Source organism: Rattus norvegicus, chromosome Y (assembly GCF_021556685.1).
Source record: "Rattus norvegicus strain SHRSP/BbbUtx chromosome Y, alternate assembly SHRSP_T2T, whole genome shotgun sequence".
NCBI lineage: Eukaryota > Metazoa > Chordata > Mammalia > Rodentia > Muridae > Rattus > Rattus norvegicus.
In genome coordinates this window covers 61244020-61254101 of record NC_141555.1, presented here as the reverse complement: position 1 = coordinate 61254101, position 10082 = coordinate 61244020, and positions in this window count along the sequence as shown.

Below are 10082 nucleotides of genomic sequence, written 5' to 3'. Positions count from 1 at the left end.
GAATTTTATCATTACAATTATTATTGCTATTATTTCTATTATACATAAGTGTTTCACTTGATGTAAGTGCTATGTACCACATACATGCAATTCACAGCACGGTTCAGGAGTGGGAACTGCAAAACCCAATCTGGGAAGATGCTCCTGTTCATCGAGCCCACCTTCCAGTGTTGCAAAAATACCCAAGAAATCCTCAATCAACTCCCTTTGAAATATGGTCTTCTGGGATTTGAAGACATCACAGCCACTAACAACACCAATTAAATTCAAGATTACGTACAACAGCTCACTGGAGTGAGAACAGTTCCCTGGGTCATCATAGGTAAAGAAAAACTGCATAGTTAGACGCAGTGATCTAATCTCCCTCCAACAGAATGGGGAGCTGATGACGTGGCTGAAGCAGATTGGAGATCTGCAGGTATGAAAGGGGTGGCAGGAAAAACCCAAGCTGACAGCAGACATTCAGTCATGCTGAGGCCAGTGCACCTGAGAGATGATGTGCATCATGGAGGGGGACAGTATTTTCTTATGATTGGGAATTTCTACAAATTGGCTTTTATTCTATTCCTCAGTGCTAAAATCTGATGCTGTTTGCATGAAACCATGGGGGAGGGAAGCTTAACAGATCACACAGGATTGAGTATCCATTCTTCATGTGCTGACATGTCTCTACCTCTAAGCCCATTTTTAACAATCCAGTGCATCTAAATCTCCAGTGAATCAGTTACTGTTTTTCTACCATGCTGTTCTGCTGAAGTCATTTTGCAGAAGTCCACTTCCTAATGATTATTAAAACAATGAATGTTGTGAAGTTTTTTATGATCTACACACTGGCCTTTCCCTCCCTCAAGCATGTACTTCTGCATTTACAGCTCTCAGCCAGTGTTCTCAACCTTTCCCTACCACAACCCACAGACGTCGACACTTGTATGAGGATGCTGTCTGAAAAGCAGATGAAGAGCTTTAGCATTGTTGTTCCTCACTGTAGCAATATTAACATAGACAGCAGACCATTTGATGAATTCAGCTCTGTTCACAAACTGGTTAATTGCAAGAAAATCCCAAACAGTTATGAGTTGATTCTAGTCAGAGTCCCAGAAAAGTCAAATATGAAATGCAAACTTTCAGAGCTCTCCTTCAAAGACTGCCTATGAAAGAAGGTGCTTGCAAAACACTGTCCTAAAATATTTACTCCATTCACATTTTACATTTTGCTTTGATGTCTTGCAATGTCGTTTATTAATCATGGAACTGCAGGTCTCTTCTCTGGTCTCCAGTGAGAAGGATTCATTCCTAAAAAAGATGTATCTGCAGATGACTAAAAAAATAAAAATAACGAATAGATCTTGATTAAAGTTCTGGGATAAAGATGAAACATCCTACACCAAAAATCAGATTAAAAGTAGATTTTATATATATATATATATATATATATATATATATATATATATATATATATGTATATATATACATATGTATATATATATACATATATATATATATATATATAGTGTGTGTGTGTGTGTTTTATTTATTTTTTTTTTGGTGAGTGTGTGTGTGATTTGGTTGCGGTATGTGAACTGTATGTTGGGTAATTCAAGCTTTTGGGGTATTGAGTGTGTGTGTGTGAGTGTGTGTGTGTGTGAGTGTATGTGTGTGTGTGTTTTGTTTTTGTTTTTGTTTTTGTTTTGTGTGTGTGTGATTTGGTTGCCTCATTCCGGATGGTATTTATAGTTTCATTCATTTGTTATGAATTTCACGATGTCATGGTATTTGATTACTGAGGGGCTCTCCATTACGTAGATGAACCACATTTTCTGTACCCATTCCTGTGGTCAAATCATCTGGGTTCTTCCTAGCTTCTGACTATCATGAATACAGCTGCTATAAACAGAGTACAACGTGTGTCCTAATTTTATGTTGGGGCATCATTTGGGAATATGCCCAGGAGTGGGGTAGCTAAGTACTCAGCATATACTATGTCCAATGTTCTGAGGAAAGCCCAGAGTAATTTCCAGAATATTGTACCTCATTTCGATCCCACCAATAATGGAGGAGTCTTCCTCTTTCTCCACATGGTGACCAGCATCTGCTGTTAACTGAATGTTTGATCTTAGCCGTTCTGCCTGGTGTATCCTTTGATTTGCATTACCCTGATGAATAATGACATTGAACATTTCTTTATGTATTCCCCAGCCATTCAAAAAATTCTGATGAAAATTATTTGTTTAGATCTGTACCCCATTTGTAATAGGGTCATTTGACTTTCTGGAGTATAACTTCTTGAGTTCTTTGTACATATTGAATATTAATTCTCTTTCAGATAATGCATGGCAAAGATCTTTTTTCAAGATATTAGTTGCCAGTTTGTCATAATGACAGTGTTCCTTGCCTTACAGACACTTTGCATTTTTACAAGGTCCAATCTGTCAACTCTTCATCGTAAAGCATAAGGCACTGATTTGGGGTTCTGTTCAAGAAATTTTCCATAGTCATCACGTGTTCAAGCTTTTCCCCAGTTTTTCTTCTATTGGTTTGTGTATATCTCTTTTTTCTGGATGCCCTTAATCCACTTGGACTTCAGCTTTGTACAGCGTGATAAAAATGGATGGATTTACATTAATTTACACGCTGACATCTAGATGAACCAACACAGGTGTTTACTTGCCTGTCTCTGTACCAATACCATATAATTTTTATCACTATTGCTGAGTATTCACCTTGAGATTAGGGATGTTGATTTCCACAGAATGCCTTTTATTTTGAGAATAGTTTCCACTTCTTTGTTTTTTCTTTTGTTTTTTTTCTTATTCTAAATGTATGAAAAATTTTGTTGAAATTTTCTTGGGGATTGCATTGAATCTGTACATTGCTTTTGGCAAAAGGCCATTTTTGCTATTTCAATACTGCCAATCCATGACCATGAAAGGTATTTCCACCTTCTGAGATTTTCTTCTTTTAGAGAAAGTAAGTTCTTTTCATACGGCACTTTCCCTTGCCTGGCTTGAGTTACATGGAGGTATTTTTTGTTATTTGTGATTATTGTGAAGAGTGTCATCTCCATAATTTCTTTCTTGGTCTGTTTATTCATGGAAGGTTACTGATCTGTTTGAGTTAATTCTATATCCAAGACTTTGCTGAAGCTGTTAATCACGTGCAGTAGTTCTCTGATGGAAATTATGGAGTCACTTAGGTATACTATCATATCACCTGCAAATAGTGATATATTGGCCTCTTCCTTTAATATTTGTATCCCTTTGTCCTCCTTTTGTTGTCTGATTGGTCAGGCTAGCACATTGAGTACTATATTGAATAAGTAGGGAGAGATTGAATAGCCTTGTCCAGTCCCTGATTTTAGAGGGAGAACTTCAAGATTCTCTTCATTTAATGACTTTTGGCTACTGTTTGCTGTACATGACTTTACTGTTGTGAGTATGGGCCTTGAATTCCTATCATTGTAAGACTTTGGCTATGAAGGGGTGTTTTATTTTGTCAAATGCTTTCACAGCATCTAATGAGATGAAAATGTAATTTTTTCTTTCAGTTTGTTTATCTAGTGGGTTATGTTGATGCAATTCCATATTGAACTATACTTGCATTCCTGTCCTGAAGTCTCCTTGATAGTGATGGATGATCATTTTGATGTGTTAATGGATTTGGTTTCCAATGATTTTATTGACTATTTTTTGTCAATATTCATAAGTGATATTGGCCTGAATTCACTTTCTTTATTGGGTCTTTGTGTGCTTTAGGTATAAGCATAACTGTGGCATCATCGATGGAATTGGGCAGTGTTCCTCTGTTTGTATTTTGTGGAATATTTTGGACAATAGTGGTATTTGATTCTAGGAAGTGCGGATAGAATTTTCCTCTAAAATCATCTGTTCCTGGGGTCTTTTCCAAGTTAGGAGCCTTTTAATACTTGTTTCTAATTTTTTAGGATTCATGGTACAGTTTAGATATTTTATCTGATCCTGTCTAAACTTTGGTAAAATTGATCATTTGATCCAGATTTTCTACTTTTCTTGAATATAAATTTCAGTAATACTACCGATTATTCAGTAATATTACCGAAGATGTTTTGAATTTCTGCAGATTCTGTTGTATTGTTTCCCTCTCATTTCTGATTTTGTTACTTGGATACTTTCTCTGTGTCCTTTTGTCATTCTAGCTCAGGTTTATGCACCATGTTGATTTACCCTTGGATCCAGCTCCTGGTTCTATTGATTCTTTGTCAAGTTCATTGTGTTTCTCCTTAGTTGATTTCAGACCTGAGTTTGATTATTTCCTGCCTTCTGCTCCTCTCGGGTCAATCTGCTTCTTTTTGTTTTTGAGCTTTTATATTTGTTGTCAAGCTGCTAATGTATGCTCTCTCCAGTTTCTCTTTGGATGCTCTCAGAGCTCTGAGTTTTCCTCTTAGCTCTCCGTTCATTGTGTCCCATAAGTTTGTTTGTTGTACCTTACATTCCTAAAATTTTAAAATATTTTTAATTTTTAAATTTTTTTCTTTAGTTCTTCCTCTACCAAGTTATCACTGAGTAAAATATTGGTCAACCTCTATGAGTATTTGGGCTTCCTGACATTTTTGTTGTTATTGAAGTCCAGCCTTAGGTCATGGTCGTGTGAGAAAATGCTTGGGATTATTTCACTCTTTTGTATCTGTTGATGCCTCTTTTATGACCAACTGTATGATCAGTTTTGGAGAATGTGCCGTGAGTTCCTGAGATAAGGTATATTCTTTTGTTCACTGATAAATATTCTATAGTTGCTTCTTATATCCATTTGGTTCAAAATCTGTTAATTTCTCTGTGTCTCCGATTTTCCATTCCATAATCTGGCCATTGCTGAGTGTGGGTTGTTGAAGTCTCCCACGACTATTTCGTTAGCATGAGCTTCAGTATGATATCCTTTATAAATTTAGGTGCCCTTGGATGTAGAGTATAGATATTCAGGATAGAGAGTTGATCTTGGTGGAATTTTTTTCTCTGATGAAAATGAAGTGTCTGTCCTTATCTTTCTTTTGATAACTTTTGGTTGAATTAGATACTGGAATGTATGCTCCAGGAAGTTTCCACAGACCATTTTCTTGGAAAATTGTTTTCTAACCTGTTATTCTGAGATACTATCTGTCTTTTCACTGAGCTGTGTTTCCTTAATGCAACAAAATATACTTCTTCTTTATGTATGCAGTCCGTTAGTCTATGTCTTTTTTTATTAGAGAATTGAGCATTGGTGCTAAGAGATATTAAGGAATAGTTATTGTGGTTTTCTGTTATTATTTTTGGTAGAGGTGGAATTATGTTTGTGTGACTCTCTTCTTTTGGGTTTGTTGCAAGAGGATTACTTTCTTGCTTTTTATGGGGTGTAATTTCCCTCCTTGTGTTGGAGTTTCCCATGTATTATCTTTTGTAGGGCAGGATTTGTGAAAATATACTGTGTAAATTATGTTTATCATAAAATACCTTGGATTCTCCAACTGTGTTGATTGAAAGTTTGGCAGGGGACAGTAGCCTGGGCTGGCATTTATGTTCTCATAGTGTTTTATAAAATCCACTCTGGATCTGACTTTCATAGTCTCTGGTGAGAAGTCTGGTGTAATTCCTGTAGGTATGCCCATATATGTATTTGACTTTTTCCCTTAATGCCTTTAATATTCTTTATTTTTCTTTGTGCCTTTGGTGTTTTGACTATTATGTGAAGGGAGAAATTTCTCTTTATTCCAATCTATTTGGAGAAATGTATGATTCTTTTATTATTATAGGCATTTCTCCCTTTAGGTTAGGGAAGTTTTCTCCTATAATTTTTTGAAGATATGTACTGGCCCTTTTATATGGGAATCTTCACTCTCTTTTATACCCATTTTTCCTTTGGTTTCATCTCATTGTTTACTGGATTTCCTGGATGTTTTCCATTAGGAGCTTTTTGAGCTTTACATTTTCTTTGATGGTTGTGTAAATGTTTTCTACAGTATCTTCTGCCCCTGAGATTTTCATCCTTTATCTCTTGTATTCTCATTCTGATTCTTCTGTCTATGACTTCTGATTTCTTCCCCAGGTTTTCCACCTCCAGGGTTGTCTCTGTGCTTTCTTTATTGATTCTATTTCCATTTATTGATCCTAGATTTTATTTAAATTCCTTCAACTGTTTGACTGTGTTTTCCTGTGATTCTTGAAGGTATTTTGTGTTTCCCCTTTAAGGGCTTCTACTTTTCTACCCGTGTTGTCCTGTATTCCTTGAAGAGTTTTATTTGCTCCCTACTCAATGTCCTCTATCATCATCATGAAAAATGATATTGAATCTACATATTGCTTTTTCAGTTTGTTGGTATATCCAACATTTGCTTTCTTGGAATAAGGAAGCTCTGATGATGCCAAGTCGTTTTGCTTTCTGTTGCTTAGGTTCCTGTGCTTGACCCTTGTCATCAGGTTCTCTCTGGTGTTTTGTGGTCTCGCTGTATCTTACAGTGGCTTGACCATCTTTTAAAATTCTGTCACTGTTCCTATAGACTTCTTTTCTCCCACCAAGATGTGGGTACAGAGATATGTAGGACCAGATCAGCAATGGGTGCAGGCAGAAACAGGAAATGTCCTGTCACAGACTGCTCTTATTTTCTGTGTCCTGAGTCCTCCAGCCTGGTTGCTTGGAGCAGAAGGGTTGGTCACACCTGTGTTCTCAGTTGTGTTACTATTCCTGGCCCCTGGCTTTCATCTCTGGACACAAGTAGTTACTGGACGGATCCCCTCCCTTACTCTTCCTAGGTTCATGCATCTATAGGGTTCTAAGCAGCTTCCCCTCAGCACAGGAATATGAGCAGAGGTAATGGTTTCCCCTAAGTTCTAAGAATTGTCCATGATTCTGGGAGTCCAGCTTTCTCCCCCAACGAATTTGGGTACAGTGTGCTATTGTACTATGTCATTTCTGGGCACAGCCAGAAACAGGAAACTTGTATCTTCTTGATAGTATCATCCTAATAAATGGACATATTAGGATAGGCATTTCCTGTGTATGAAATATATATTGAGGGGATTGTCATGGGGAGGTGGATACAAATAGATACAAATTACACTTGAATAAGCGTGGTGTATTAAGATACATCCTGACTGGAATCTGTGGAGAAGAATGACAGAGACTGTATTATGTAAGATGGATTATGAAATTGAGTGGAAAAATTCTTCTAATAAACATAATATAATTTTAAATTGAATCTTCTTTATCATTTATTTATATAACACATCTTCACTAGGCATCTAGAATTTCATCGATTATGATACATTAACGATGCTAATAAGAAAAAAACACATCTTCCATAAACAGGCATTCTATATTTTTCCTTGCATCTTAACCAGAGAACTTAGGGGAAACTGTAACCTCTGCTCCCTTAATGTAAAGGGAGAGAAAGAATTAAGAGTGCTGTCAAGCATGTGCTCACAGGAACTTACTTATATAATGGGTCCATGGTCTTTATTATCAGTGAGCTGGGTGTTTGTTGGGTGTAATCTGAGTTTGAATTCTGTGATTAATTTCTGTGTTTTATAACTTATTTTACTATCATTTATCTTTATAAAGATTTATATTTTATTCAGTGACTTTATTTAATTTATATTTCATTTCAGCATTTCTGCTGAGATTAGATCTCTCCAAAGTAAATGAACTAAAGAAACTGATTTAGATATTTTACTAATATACCAGATTACCGCTGATGATGTGGCTATTTGATTATAGGAGATCCCTAACTATGCTTCCTTTGGTATAGAATATGAAGATGAAACCAAAACACATGTTAAATAATTCAAATAAGGTATTGGATATAATGGTGAATTTTGTAATTGGATGGATTCACTATCTTTATAATTAGACCTGATATGATGTAGAGAATTACAAAGAGGTAATATGTGACTATTTCAATACAAACACATACAGTGACTAATTACAGTTTCATTGACGTTTTGGTTGGGTCACAAACCTTTAACAGCTGAGGTATTTTTGTAGCCTCTTATGTGGAGTTCTCATTCACACTAAATATGTTTACTCTATAGGATGCATGAGAGTTCAGTAAGCACATGGCTAAAGTATTACATCTTGGTATTATAAGCATAGAAAAACTACTGTACTAAAATAATTTTACTTAATTTGCTAATTAATTCTTTAGGTAAGTAAGAGTAAATACTAGGATGAGAGAGGCTTCTTTGTATCTTACTATGAACATCAGTGATAGATAAAAAGAATATAGGTAGTCAATTTTTTTAAACTCTGATTGACTTTTACTTCACTAGAGATTACTTTCCGCTTCACCATAAATAGTATAGTCAAATCACCAGACAAAAATATACAGTATAAATGTAAATAAATGAATGCTTGGTGTTTGTGTCCTCAATGAAATAATACCAGGGAAATAACTATCATCCAAAGAGCCAAAACAAAAGAGTCTCCATGATGTGCATCAAAAATATAAATTAAACAGAAATCAGTATGCCAAAACAGTGAGCATAAAATGATGTAGAGACATAGCCATCAACATAAGGAAGCTTTATAATATTATCAGCAAAGGTTGTGCTTGTTGGCTAAGCAGGGTTTTTTAAAACACATATACAAATGTAATGAGTAGTGCATAAAATAGAAGAATGGGTAGCATTATATCACTGTGGCTATAACGTACAAAATTACTTCCCACATAATCACTTTCCACTAAAATAATCTAGTTATTAATTCTGAAGTCATAGAAATGCTCTCAGATAGTATTAGGAAATATTAAATTTGGGGATTGCATAAAGGTTCCCTGGCTAATGGTGGTTGTTTGCCAAACTGAGCTTGAACTGCTGAGATAAATCCCTGTGACCAACATGGCAGAAGCTAATAAGTCATTTCTGAAAAGTGTCCTCTCAACTAAATAAAATACTGTAGCATTTGAGCACACAACTAATGAATAAACAAATGTAAGGGGAGAAGAAAAGTAAATGAGTAAATACTATCACTGTGGGGAAAGGAGAAGGGAGATGTGGGGGCAGTCACAGAGAGCATGGCAAATCTCGTTATTTCAGCTGCATCAATACATGAGACCTTTTGCAGAAATATGTTCACAATATACATTTTTCTTATGCTTGTTATTCTCTATAAATTGTTAATTTTAATCATTCCAGAAAAACTAAAAAATGAAAAGGTAAGGAAATCATGTTATTCTAGAAGTTATGAAATCTGCAAATTTCATAAATACCAAAAACTAGAATCTATACCCTTAGACATTGAAAACTAATAACTCTATAGAAAAGCTCATACACGAGAAACAGTGATGAGCAATACCCAGACTCCATGACGGTGGAAGAGCCATGGGTTTACAGAAGACTAAAAGGAGGAAAAGTCAAAATAAGAAGAGAAAAGTATGCAGGCATAACAATGAAGGAATTGTAGAATGAGTACAATATAATACTCAACCAAACAAAAGTCAGGCATGATAAATAAAAAGAAATCTGAACGCAGGTGATCAAACTGAACCCGGCAAACAGTAGAAACACAGTTCCTAGAAGCATCCAGAAAAGAAACAGAAATTTCCCATGAAAGAGGGATAGCAATTGACAAAAATGCCAGAATAGTCTTCAAAAACATCCTCCAAAAGTGAAAGAATGTAGCTATCTAATGAAAACTCCATGAATTATGGAGATTATCTTTCAAGAATGTGTTTAAGGAACATGTATGGCTTCACATTGGAGAAGGATGTCGACACTATTGTAATCCACACTCAGTCTTAGCCACAGCTCAGCAACACCTCCTTATGTCACCTGAAAGAGGAATGATAAATTGTGTGAAAGAACCTGTGAAGGTCTGACCCAAAGGTTCCAAGTATGTATCCCCTAATATTCCAAGGAGGTAATCTGTAAATCCCAGGAACGCTATAATGCTATAAAAAAGCTATTTAAAATGAAAATATACAACATATAAGGCCAGATATATCAAATGTTCCTATGCTTTTTCTGGTTTAGAAAGTCAGAGATAAAGGTAAGAGTTTAGGAGATTTACATTTGAACACAAAACGAATTCTAAAAACTAATCACAGTTTGCTTATTTGAAAATCATTCAATAGAGAAGTA